The following is a 13,830-nucleotide window of genomic DNA, read 5'->3' as shown; positions in this document are numbered from 1 at the left end:
GGGATGCCTTTCTGTTTGCTGTGAATATGTGTTGCTCTGATTGGTTGATAAATAAAAGCTGCATTGGCCTATGGCAGGGCAGGATAGGGTTAGGTGGTACGTTCGAACTGAAGACGAGACAAAGAAGGGTGGAGTTAGAAGAGATACCACCAGACCGGTAACACCACGGCCACGTGGCACCATATAGATTAATAGAAATGGGTTAAGTTATAAGAGCTAGCTAGCAAGAAGCCTGACCCATAGGCCCTACAGTTTATAATTAAGATAAGCCTCTGAGTGATTATTTACAAGTGGCTGTGGGACTGTGGGGCCAGGGGACCGCAGGGCTGGTGGACAGACAAACTTCTGCCTACATTTCAGCGCTCACAACTATCTGTAATTACAGATCCAGGAGATCTTTCTCTGGTTTCAAAGGTTACCAGGCATGCAAGTGGTCCACAGGCATACAGCCAAAATACCATACACATACACATAAAGTAAAATAACAAACAAACAAAAAATGTTTTAAGACATCAATGTTTTTTTCAAGGAAAAGAAAAAGATATCTGACTATCTTAATCCATTACCAGCTGTTTCCCTGGTAATTCTAGTGTAAATTTCATCATTTAAAAAAATGTTGGTATAATCATATTACTCAATAACTCCAAACTTGAACTGTCTCTCTTTAATCTATTCCGTCACTGGATTCCTTCTTGGGATTGTTTGGTATTGCCACATTCGAAGTGTACAGCCTTCGGTGCCTTTTGTTTTAACAGCTACCCTACAAAATTGGATGGCCCTTGATCTATTCTGCCTTTACCCACAGAGCCATCCCTCTGGTCTAGTGGTGGGGATATTATAGTCAACAAAACAGATTCTCTACTCTCATGGCGTTTACTTCATGGTGGGAGGGGTCTAACAACAACCGATGTATGCCTATTGCTGTGGACTGAGTTTTGATGCCCGCAATATGTCGGAACTCTGCCAGTGTGATAGTCATTAGGGATGGGACCTTTGGAAGGTAATTAAATTTAGTGACAGCATGAAGATGGAGTCCTCATGATAAGCTGTGCCCTTTTAAGATGAAGGAGGGAGATGGCAAAAGTTGCATGCAGACAACACAAGGCCAAGCAAAGCGGCCAGCATCTTACTGGGACCAAAGCTGTCCTCACCTTGTCCTGGGACTTAGGATTTGGAACCATGAGAAGTAAGTGTATCATTTAAGTCCTCCAGCCTGGGGTATTTTGCTATAGCGGTCTGAATAGACTGGCGCAGGTCAGTATGTAAATGTGCATTTAAACGGGAATCCTACAAAAGCTATATATGGTGGTTTGGTTTGGATATGGTTTGCTCTCGCCAAGACTCAAATTGAAATTTGGTGCCCATGTGAGAGGAGGACCCTGTAAGAGATTAATGTGTTCCTCACGAAACTGGATTTGTTCTCAGAAGAGCAGGTGTAACAACAGCCATTCTCCTCTACTCTTGCATATATGCCTGCCGGCCACTCCCAGAGGCACTCCTGCCACGTGATGCCATCTGCCACGCGGTACCATGGCCGCAGGCTCTTCTCAGGTGCAGGTGTTGGGTCCCGAGCCTCCCTGCACCTAGAATAAACCTCTTTCTTTTATAAGGCTTGGTCTTCGGTATTGGTATTCTGTTATAGCCAAGAGTGGACTAAGATTGCTGATCTTGCTGATGGAAAGACTCCTGTACTACACTGTGGTGAGAAACCTACCCTGGGGAAGCCTCACAACTCTCTGCTTAGACTCTGGCATCTGTAAAATAAGTCACTTGTAAGAGGGTCCCTGAAATACTTGGTTCTGCCCATCTTATGGGCATAACTATTTGCCTAGGAGAATTACACATGGGATAACTATTTGCCTAGGAGAATTACACATGCAAGTGTGCTCGAACTTAAGGTGTTTGGTAGAGCATCCTAATCATTCTGATTCAATTTTTCAAATCGAGAAGTATGCCCTTAAATTAGGATCTGGTAGCCGGACGGTGGTGGCGCACGCCTTTAATCCCAGCACTCGGGAGGCAGAGCCAGGTGGATCGCTGTGAGTTCGAGGCCAGCCTGGGCTACCAAGTGAGCTCCAGGAAAGGCACAAAGCTACGCAGAGAAACCCTGTCTCGAAAAACCAAAAAAAAAAAAAAAAAAAAAAAAATTAGGATCTGGCTTCCTAGTTAACAGTGTTTCCTTCCGGGAAAAGAAGCAGTGTGTGTCGGACAGAATAGTTCCTTCTCATCAATTCTGCTTCCTTCTTCCTTAGCTTATCACTGGCGCTCCTGTACAGTTCTTTGGAGCTACTTTCCTTCCAAGTAGCAGCACAGAGAATAGAGCCCATGGCTTCCCAGGGGTTCTTTAGATATGGCTGGCATCTGACTGATACACTATGATTTCACTATTCTTTGATTTTCTCAGAAGAACTGTAGCAAGTATCGCAGCACAAAATAAGCATTTAAAAGTTATTCAGACATTCTGTAAAATTAGATTTCTGCTTCTCTCAGCTCTGAAAGCTTTTGCTGAGTGTCTTAGATGCAAAAAGGATTATCCAAGCTCTTCTTATGTTGGACTCTCTGAAACAATGGCAGCATCCAGTGATTTGGCCACAGAAGCATCTTATTTTCAGCCTTTGCTCCCTGGGGACCATCCACTAGGGACTATGCTAAGGGAAATGATGTTCTGCCAGTGACTCCCTGGTGCAGACTGGGAGAACCTCAAGGAATTCAGAGTACAGCACACCATGAATCTGCCAGTAGCTTGTGATGGCAGACTTTTTTTTCCCTGATGATGAGACTAAAAGAATCCTCATATAACTGGCAGGTAGATTCCCTTCACTTCTGAACAGTCTGTTCTAGGGAACACTATTAACAAAAAGGAAACATAAATGAGATATTAAAATATAAAAACATGTCCAATCTCATGCTTAGGATAAGTGCAAATTTTAAAAAAATCCTAAGAGGATACTCAGTACATTGACAATAATTCTAAAAGTGAGTAACCCCTCTGTTGATAATTTTACATAAAAGTAATGGGAGTTTACTTTGATGTATGAAAGGCAACTTGATAACATATATCAAATTTTATAATACAAAAGGTTTTCAAGGGGGTGGTAATGGTACACACCTTAAATCCCAGCACTCTGGAGACAGAGGCAGGTGGATCTCTGAGTTCAAGTCCAGCCTGGTTTACAGAGTGAGTTCTGGGCTACACAGAGAAACCTTGTCTTGAAAACCAAACCAAACCAAATCAAGCAAACAAGCAGCAAGGTTTCAGTAATTCCACTTCTAGGTATTTATTCCACTGATATTCCAAACATATTTAAAGACCTACTGGAAAAATTTCCATTGCTATATTATTTATAAGGACAAAAGAATAGAAACGTGGGTGGCAGAGTGGCATGTTTGGGAGATGGAAGTAGGAGAACCAGGTGTTCGAGGCCAGCCTCAGCTACATAGTGAGTTTAAACTTTGGTGTCTGATCCTAAGGTTTTCATGACGTCAAAGTCGAGTAGGAGACCCACAGGTCATTATTCCATCATAGATGACAAACATCCTCTTCCCCTTCCTCTTTCTCTTCTTCTCAAGACACAGTCTCGATATGTACCCCTGACTGACCTAGAACTCCCTATGTAGACCAGGCTGGCCTCAAACTCACAGGGATCTGCCTGCCTCTGACTGCTGGGATTAAAGGCATGTGCGCACCACACTCATCGACGACAAACTTCTTTACATTCTCGGGAAATTTTCTCCTTTCCTGCCCCTTCTGATTTCAAAGCCATGGATAACATCCCCTTTCAGTGAGTTCAGATGTTATCCAAAGATGACATGATCATTCTGCAGGAAGTGCTTTGAGGCGAGAAATTACTACACACGTACCCGCATAGATCAAAGAAGAAGGGAAGATACGGGATGAAGACAAAGTAATTAATAATTCAATAAATTTTTCCACTACAGAGATGGAGCGATGAAGATGTGTTATTTCAACGTTCGCACTCCCCTCCTACACCGAGCTTTTCTCTTTAAGTCTTAGGACTCCTGTGTTATGGAATGTTGGTAGCAGATTTGGACTGAGACACGAGACAGTTAACATCTCCAATTTGAGTGCAGGGGCCAACAGAGGCCACCGACAGGAGCGGGAAACACGGGTCATCTCTCTTTGCACAGTAACAGGCTTCATGTAGAATCAGGCAAGTTCCTGGCCCCTGTTCAGCTAACCAACCCCTCAGCACAGAAAGGAACGCAAGACTGCAACCAAGGAAGGAAGTGTTAGAATCTGAGGGCCCGGAATCAAAGAAAACATATTTAAATGGAAACCAGGTTGCTACCAGTACTCGGGGATGGCTAGAGCAGGCAGGGAAAGGGCGATGGGTGATCTAAGCATAGGATCTTGTAGCTAAAGGAGCTTGCTAAGAGCCCTGCCCCTAAATTCCATCTGCCACCAAAGGAAAGCAGAAAGGAAATCTGTAATGAGAGCCAAACCGGGGGGAACGAGTCCCAGATGGGTGTGCCTCTTGTGTACTTGATACTTGTGACCTGCTCAGCAAGTTCGTGTTTCACTATTCCTTGGGCTACTGTCTATTTCAACGACTAGGAAACATTTGATCTCAAGTGGTTCAGAAACTCAGTCTCCTGCCTGCGTTTGTCTAGGCCTAGAAGAAAGGAATAGCTGGGCCAGTCAGTTTGCTGACAGATGCTCTTGGTCAGCGATTCCTGGTCCTTTGCTCCACCTAGTGGATTCTCAGGCTGGAAGAAGCTTCAAAAGAGACCTGTGATGAGAAAAGTGGACTTGTATTGGAAACTCTAAATGTTTGTCAGTTTCTTTATCAATAATACTCAATTAATTCTGTCTCCACTGTGTTCTTGTTCACAATGATTAAATTTTCACTGAAGCTAAATTTGTACCTGTGAGTCAGCAGAATCTCTCTCTCTCTCTCTCTCTCTCTCTCTCTCTCTCTCTCTCTCTTTTCTTTTTCTTTTTTTTCAGAGCCAAGGTTTCTCTGTATAACAGTTCTGGCTGTTCTGGAACTCGCTCTGTAGACCAGGCTGGCCTTGAACTCACAGAGACCCTCCTGCCTTTGCTTCCTAAGTTCTGGGATCAAAGGCATCACCACCACTGCCATCTATCAACAGAATCTAATGTTATTCTTTTTTTCTTAATATAGAAATAACATTATATAATTAGGAGCCCCATGTAAGCACAGAGAAGCATATTTTTTTTTGTTTTTCAAGACAGGGTTTCTCTGTGTAGCTTTGCGCCTTTCCTGAAACTCACTTGGTAGCCCAGGCTGGCCTCGAACTCACAGAGATCCGCCTGGCTCTGCCTCCCGAGTGCTGGGATTAAAGGCGTGCGCCACCACCGCCCGGCTTTTTTTTTTTTTTTTTAATATTTTCTCTTTACCTAGTCTCTGATTTTTTTTAAAATTTTTGTCATATATATATCAGAGAAGCATATTTCATTCATAATTCTAACTTCTGATGGCCAAACCCAATCAAAGATCCATGGGGTCATTTAATTGAATAATGGCCTACATAATTAGTACTTCAGTGGCTTTCTTTGAACAATAATTGGTCAAATAGTCATAGGACTATTGTTCAAGAAGTTTCACACTTGGTTATATAGAGATTCATGACAGAGCTAAGAATTTCAGGTTCAGAAGGATCCTGAACAGCTGACTCACAGATCCAAATGTAGAGATGGAAATTATTGTCAGTGCAGGCTTAGGGCATTAGTGTCTCCAATATAAATTCAGCAGTCTATACTTACTTGCTAGTCTACCATGCCTCTGTCACCAGCATCATAGCTATATCAAGTCATCATTCTCTATTCTCTGTTTATATTAGATACTTAAACTTTATTATGGGTTGAATTTAATTGTTGCTGTTTGAGACAAGGCCTCATGTAGCCCAGGTTGGCCTCAAACTCACTATGTAGCCAAGGACATCTTTGAAGTCCAGACTCTTCTGTCTTCACCTCTGTAGTGTTGAGAGTGCCACTGAGCATCACTGTGTCTGGCCTCTGGGTTTAATTTTGTCCCCATTGATATCCATATGTTAAAGTCTTAACGCTCAGGATTTGAGACTATGGCCTTGTTTGGGGATAAATGCTGGTGTCCTTATAAAAAGGGGGAACTGGAGACAGAGCGGCACGGAGGGAGAACACCATGTGAAAATGGCCATCTCCAAGCCAAGGAGAGAAGCCAGGAACAGACTCTTCTGGCAAAGCTATCAGAAAGCACCAGCTTGCCAACCTCCTCAGCTTGTCCTTCCAGCCTCTAGGACTTTGAGTCAACACATTTCTGTCGTCTAAGTCCCCTGCAAACGGATGTCATTAACTCTGCCAGATGAATAAGACGTTCTCTGCAAAAAATTAAATGAATCTGTGGAATGCTAGAGTTGGGAAGCGTCTCAGAAAACATATTGCTTAACCCCTTTGTTTTGAAATAATGTCCAAGGCCACACAGTGATTAGGGCTTAGTCACCTTTCGGCTCAGCCTTCAGTCTATCAGTGTTCCATTACACTTTACCAACTCACTCAAAGATTGACAAAATCTGCCAGTGATGGTGAATACATCCAGACTTTGTTGGCATCTTTGGGGAGAGCCTCCCCAAAGGGTCTTTGACCCTCCTAAATATTAGCAAATAGAAACATATGCTATGTAGGAAGATTAATTGCTAGCTGGTTGCCAGAGAGAAGATTAATATGCAGTAGAACAGCAAAAACAGGTAACTTGACCTCCGGCTGGGCCTACACCATCATCAGGTGAAGATCCGGCTCCAGCGGGAAGCCTGCCCCCATCCCACCGAGGATGATTCAGCAGAGCATCTTATCACCGACGAGTCAGAAGCTCAGGTTCATTTGAACAGAGTAGGGGCAAAAGGATACAGCGTCTGAGTAATGTTTTATAATGGGTGTGGACGCTCGTTAGACTAGTAAGCACGCTCTTGATTAAAGTACACGACACAAGTAATTGCTAGAGATTCCAAACCAGCTATCATCTGGGATCATAGAGTTCTAATACCAGACAAAGAGCCCAGCTTCAGCTCTGCAGCAGAGGCCTTTAAAAGTCTCAGGGATAATTGGCACCAAACCCAGGAACTGCCAAAAGGAAAAATGCACTGGTATAATTTGACCATCAATTACACTTGATTCACAGTCCCAGACTGGGTAGGATTGGAAACATCTACACATTTATACACTTGAGATACGGCTTCTCTGTCACCAAGAACTCAGTTTTGTATGAATACTGGTACATGCAGTGATGGTTCTTTTCCCTTTATTGATCACTAAGCAATATTAATTTGGGCAGAGAATAAACTTCATGGCAGGGTGTTAAGTGATTACTTTTCATTTAATCTTTTAGCCCCTCACAGAAACACTGACTGCTCTCTTCCTGGGATATGGAAGGTGCACCCACAGTTTATAATTAAGACAAAAGAGTCCTGACCACTGTTTTACTTCATAAAGTGTTACCATTGCCATCTCTCTGGGTATTTAAGAAAAATAAACCTCTCTCTGAGAATATGAATTACTTGTAAGTGTATATACTCCTGCTTTTTCCAGCAGGAATGGTCCCTTGTTCCGTAAGGGCAAAGGACTAAATATAGCTGTGGTAGACAGATGCAGCAACAATTCCTCCTGTACCGTGTGACTTTGGGCAATATGACTTAGCCACAGCTCCCATACAGAGAAGGAGTCAATTTTTTCCTCCCCTTGAATCAAGGCCATGCTTAGGATTGACTTTGACCAACAGAAGGAGACAGAAGTGATGCTGTGTGACTGGCAGATTTAGTTCACATTTTTAACCTTAGAAGGCAGCCACTCCATAAGACCAAAGACCAAACCCTCATGCTAGATTGCTGAAGTGATGGGAAGGTGAGCATGGAAGAAAGGGCTCAGCAATTTAGGGCATCCCATCTTGTGAGTGAAATCATCTGGGGACTGCTAGCCCAGCACTATTGAGAGCTGAATACAACCACACACATAAGGCCAGCTGAGATCTGCAGAATCACTCAGCCTAATTAAGTTTGGGGGATGTTTATTTTATTTTATTTTGTTTTGTTTTTCGAGACAGGGTTTCTTTGTGTAACAGCTCTGGCTGTCTTGGAACTTGCTCTTTGAACTCACAGAGATCCGCCTGCCTCTACCTCCCCTAGTGTGGGGATTAAAGGCGTGAGCCACCACCGCCTCACTTTGGGGGATGTTTATTACACAGCAATTGATAACTGAAAGATCAGTGTATTTAAGGCTTGCAGCTTCTGAATGGGCAAGTACTAGGCATGGCCTCTAGAAATAAGAAGCCACCCACAACTTTTAAAAAAAGATTCCTCTATTATTTATTTTATTTAAGTTATGTGTATTTGCTTATGTGAGTTTAGTTGTACCCCATGCATGGGGTGTCCGTACATGCCACATTCCCTGGAATTGGAGATGCAGGCCATTGTGAGCCTCTAAGTGGGTGCTAGGAACCAAACTTGGGTCCTCCAAAAGAGCAGTAATTTCTCTTAACCATTAAACTATCTCTCCATTACTACCACTACTTTATAATTACTGCTTTTTTTTAGGGTCTTGTATAGCTGAAGATGACCTTGAACTCCTGATCATCCTTCCTCCACCTCCCAAGTTCTGGGAGTATAGGTGTGAACCACCATGCACTTTTTTTTTTTTCCCTAACAGAGTCTCCTAGAGGCCAAGCCTCCAACTTTTTATATATCTGAGCCTGTTCTTGAATTCCTGATTCCATTGTTTCCACCCAAGTGCTGGAATTGTAGGTGTGCATTACCTTGCATGGCAAATCTACCATATCACCTTAGTCATGATCTGGGGATCTGGAAGTAACTATGTTTCATAGTCATAGGATGGAGTCATTTCAGATTAGCAAAATGGGTGATCAGTGTGTAGTTACCATCCTTTCCCCCACTGAAGTTGGTTCTGGAATCAAGATTGTGCAAATGCACATGTGCATGTAGCTGGCAAAAAGTAAATTATAGCCAAACTGCTAGCTGCAAGGGAGTCTAGGAAATAAAACAACTTCTATTTGTTTTTCAAGACAGAGTTTATTTGTGTAGACCTGGCTGTCCTGGAACTAGCTCTCTACAGAACTAGTTGGCCTTGAAGTCACAGAGCCCCATCTGCCTCTGCCTCCTTTGTGCTGGGATTAAAGGCGAGTGACACCACCATTCAGCTAAAATAGCTTTTCAAACTGTGTTACAGAAAGGTACCAAAGAATTTTTCCCTTCCGTAATATTTAAAAATAATGTTCATATAAAAATAAGCTCATTAAATATGGGCTAAATGGCTTAACTAATGCTTGATAAATAAAAGGCACAATTGAGAGATGGTGACCTCAAGTTAGGCCAGAGTACAACATTCTGTATGCCTAGAATCCTGTGTTTCTGTCATTTATTTCACTTTGTGAATATACCCTTGTGTGTTTAGAATGCTTTCAGATTCAAGATTATTTCAGCTTAATAGTTTCCACTGTTTCTACTACGATTGAACCATCTTAAAACAAACATGCTCAGTCTGTTTGTTAGCAGTAAATTTTCATTAGAAATGAGTTTGGGAGGGTGGACAGAAGCTCCCAAAGGCCAAACTCTTAATCATTCCGGCCTCCCGTGGCTCTTGCCGTCACCTCTCTTTGCAGGCTTGTTCTTGAAGATACTGACAGCTTGATTTCTCTGGGTAATGTCGTACAAAGGAAATTAGCTCAGTATGTCTTCTACTGAATTCCATCTGTAGCTCAATGTTCTAAGGTATTTGTGAATGTGGCTACAGAGCAATTTTGATAAGACAAGGCAATGTTCCAATATCTGAGAATACTCCTAAAAATTTTTTTTTTTATTTTTAAATTTCACTGAACACCCTGGAAATCCACCCACGCATGAGCAATCTCCTGCAATATTCAGAGTGCTTTTCAGGTGTCACAGACATAATAACAGGTGCTTCCTCTGGGGAGAAAAAAATATGGCAAGGAGAGAGAGGCAGAAAGCAAACTGTTGGGATATTCTGGGTACAACTTCCCTCAAGTGAATCATTCCCATATGCCTGCTTTTGCCGTGGGCCCCTTGGCAAAGGAAGTGATTTGTGTGAACGGAGGCGGAGAGATACATTCTGGTGGCAAACTTAAGTAGAGCCCATCCTTGGCAAATCCAATTGGTTGTTAGCTATTTGTCAAGCCACTCTGCCGTAAATACCAAAACGCAAGGTTTGAACATAGAGTTGATACCTGCTTTTGTTCTTCTTATAATATATGTATAACCTTGCATGAAAATAAAGTAATACTTGTGTAAGGCAAGATGGCTTCTGAAATTATGCATAAGTACATTTAAATATAAGCTTATAAGAAAATAGAGACTAGGGACACTTGCCAAAGGTGGTCATTTGATTCACTTTATGAGAAATGCACATAGCTTCAAGCACAGGCATTTACCCTATTGTGAACATTTGTTATTTGGAAGATGAAAGTCTGAACTAGTGAAAAGGACTTCATTTATAGATGGACATATAGCAAACCTGGGAATTAGGAATTCTTCTCCCCCCATAATGTGTAAGATTAGCTTTCTTATCAGTTGTGGGTAAAACAAGCCTTTCTTGCTAAAAAGCTAGATACTGTTGTTCTCATCTCTAAACCAAAATCACCGAGGGATAACGGGGAAACATATGTACAGGAAGATTGCTAATGGAAAACTTGACCTATTTGAGAGGAACAATGACACTGGCAACAGAAGGAAACATAGTTGTAAGCTCATTAATTAGGGCCACTCTAAATTGGACAGTGGTGTCATTTTTTTTTTAAAGATATCTCTCTGCCTCAGTTTGTTTATTTCGTATTTTTTGATGGCAAGGATGATTGGAACTATCTGTTAGGGATTACGTGTAAAGAAAGCACTTTGAATGACAGCTGGCACCAGTAAACATTTGATAAACTGTCTTCCTTCCCCTCAAATCACAGGAGACCCGGGACTTTGTTTATCTAATCCTGTATTTCTAGCATCTTTTTTTTTTTTTTTTTGTGTGTGTGTGTGTGTGTGTGTGTGTACAAGGAGGTCCATAGACATTTCTTGAATTGATTAATTAAAGTAACTGCATTTTGGAAGTCAGAGAAAATGTCTTTAGACTGGGGATGTAGCTCAGGGGTAGAATGCTTGTCTAGCGTACAATGTGCCTCCAAGAATTTGATTCCTAGTTTCAGGGATGGGGAATGAAAAAAAAGAAAAAAGAAAAAGAAAGAGCATTTCCCTGGAAAATTTGTCCTAGGTGTCATAGCTGGGGAAAAAAACAAATAGATTTCAGTATGGGGTCACTTAGGGAGCTAAGAGAGATCCCTAGACAAAAATGAGAAAACTCAAACCTAGTGTAGTCTTTTAATTCTTTAAGTGTTTGGACTAAGACTTTCTTCTTAGCTTAGCCCGGCATAGTGGTGCACATTTGTAATCTCAGCATTTGATCAATTGAGGCAGGAGGATTGCTTCAAGTTCAATGCCAACCTGTGTTAAATAGTGACTCCTTAGGAGGAGGGGAGGAGACATTCTTAATTTATAAAATGGAAATGAAATGATGACTCCAAAAGGATTCTGAGAATTAAAGACTTATGTGACAATTCTCAGTAAAATATAAAAACATGGTACTGTTAATTTTTACATCAGTGAGTTTGTACACTGAGTAACAATAAAATCATTCTTTAGTGTTGGAAGAAAGAACCTTTAGCTAAAGATTTAAGCACTAAAAATATTCAACCCCAGAGGTACCACAGACATAGACTAATTTTTTCCATCTGTGCAGTTTAGGGTAGATTTGGCATACACTCAATACCAGGAAAGAAAGAAACTATGGTTTAATCTGCTTTTAGAGGAGAGAGAGAGAGGGAGGGAGGGAGGGGGGACAGAAAAGGAAAATATTTCCTTTTATGAGCATGAATGTTAAAATATAGAGCCTTCATCAAGCAATTCAGTACTGAAGCAAGAACATGCAATCCATTTCCTCCCAACCTCTGCAAGCTACAGTTAGTTGTTTTCTATATCATGGTTTATATATTATGGTCACTGCCTTCTTACCAAAGGGAAGTAAATATATAGAAATGTAAATATAGATTATTCTTAATCAGTCCCATGTGACTCAGAGGTCAAAAGATCAGTCCCTAGTAGGATAATCTCCATCAAATACTAACATTTAAGGACCTGTTTTATTTTTTTTTTTAGAGCCAGGGGTTATTAAAAACATTATAGCTTTAAGATTGGGTCCCACTCAAGATGCCTCAACAGAGCCTGGGGTTGAGAAACTGGTTTGAGGAAAAGATAAAGTGGCAGAAAAATCCACAGCAAGTGAGTTGATGACCCACTGTCATTTCCTTGAAGGTCAGGAATGGAGAGGTGGGAGGGAAAAAGAGGCAGTGCCCCTGAAGACCAGAGGCTCTCTGAAAGACAAGAGATTGGGGAGCTTCAAGATGTACATGGGTTTAGAGGGTGAAGAAATACCATTTCCACAGTCATGTTAAGCCCCTCAAGGAAAGAACATTAGAAAACTCAACTTGGTTATACTTTAAAAGAACTATTGTCCTGAATCTGGTCATTTTATTCCCAAAACTTCAATAACTACATTGTTTCTGGGTGAAGCTTAAACTAGACAATGACAAACTGTGCTTCATCTTGAATTCATCCTTAATATTTCCTTACAGGGTATGGGGACCACTTATAATTTCCCAAGTAAGCAAGATAATTTTATCTCCTCACCCATTTCTTCCTATGTTCTCTGTCCTGAACGCTCACCCCAGCTGGCAAACTCCTGTGCACAGAGCCTGTCAGGTATTGGTTCTTCTTTCAGAGTTTCTCAGCGCCCACTCTTTGCTCTCACTCGGGATGACAGTGCTTTGTCTGGGGCCACAGCACTTTAAGCATGCCTTTGTTAAGTCACTTGCTGCTGGGAATTCGAGCCTTTCCCCAACCCCTGAGTTCTCCCAAGTCAAGTGCGAACAGATTATTTTGCAGACCTTGCCACATGACAGGAGACTAATACAAATTGCTGAATAGAATAATTCATTAAGAGAATTAAAAGACAACAAGTGCATAGATGATTTTAAACCTATGAATTATGCCAGGACCAGAAAGCAAATGCTTATCTACACACATACATGATTCTGCTTTGGTCTTTCCAGACGATGTAATTGCTTTGATTTTTTTTTTTTTTTTGCTGTTTCTTTTAAATTTGACAATTTATTAATATATGATTTTCTTGAAGGCATTTACTTAGTAAAACATGTGACCATTCATAAATATTTGCTTAAATGTTCATAGTAGCTTTGTTCATAGCAGCAAAACAAAAATAAAAATAGAAAAAAAAAAAAAACCCAGAATCAGCACCCTATCCATCAATTGATGAAAGGAACAGTCTATGACAAAGGTAGACAGATGGTTATTTGGTGCAAGAGCATGGAGCACACTTAAAAACATAATGCTAAATTAAAGGAAGTAGCTGGTCTGGTTTTCAGGGGCTGAGCAAAAGGGAAATAGCTTGATTGCTCAAGAGCATAAGAAGCATAAAACACAATCCTGCAGGGAGGGGTGCCCTGGAAGAAGGGGCACTTTGGAGGGAGAGGTGCTCTGTAACTTTATTGTTGTGGATACATTTTACTTGTATTTGTTAAAATTTACTGAACCCATAAATATTATAATTGGGGAGTTTTATTTATGAAAAATCATATATTAATAAAATATCTTAAATAATAGTATTACTTGATGTACATATACGTGAAGTCTATGTGTGGCCAGTTTTGTAGTTTATAACTATTGCCCTATGAAAATAACATGAACTTGTATTTCTGCATTTGCCCTTTTTCAGCTATGAATCAC

General features: G+C 41.1%; 1 long non-coding RNA gene across 1 annotated transcript in view; it reads left to right on the top strand.

Moving 5' to 3' along the window:
• Positions 1–1,054: 1,054 nt before the first annotated feature.
• Positions 1,055–13,830, top strand: part of LOC121821134 (uncharacterized) — a 14,373-nt gene continuing 1,597 nt past the window's right edge. The window contains exons 1-2 of the long non-coding RNA XR_006061819.2: positions 1,055–1,186; positions 13,820–13,830. The exon at positions 13,820–13,830 is cut by the window's right edge and continues 70 nt beyond it. This is a non-coding gene — a long non-coding RNA (uncharacterized LOC121821134). The remainder of the gene's footprint in view (positions 1,187–13,819) is intronic.

Source organism: Peromyscus maniculatus, chromosome 11 (genome assembly GCF_049852395.1).
Source record: "Peromyscus maniculatus bairdii isolate BWxNUB_F1_BW_parent chromosome 11, HU_Pman_BW_mat_3.1, whole genome shotgun sequence".
Classification (NCBI taxonomy): Eukaryota; Metazoa; Chordata; class Mammalia; order Rodentia; family Cricetidae; genus Peromyscus; species Peromyscus maniculatus.
The sequence above is the reverse complement of the archived record's forward strand: the minus strand, read 5'-3'. Positions and strand labels throughout refer to the sequence as shown.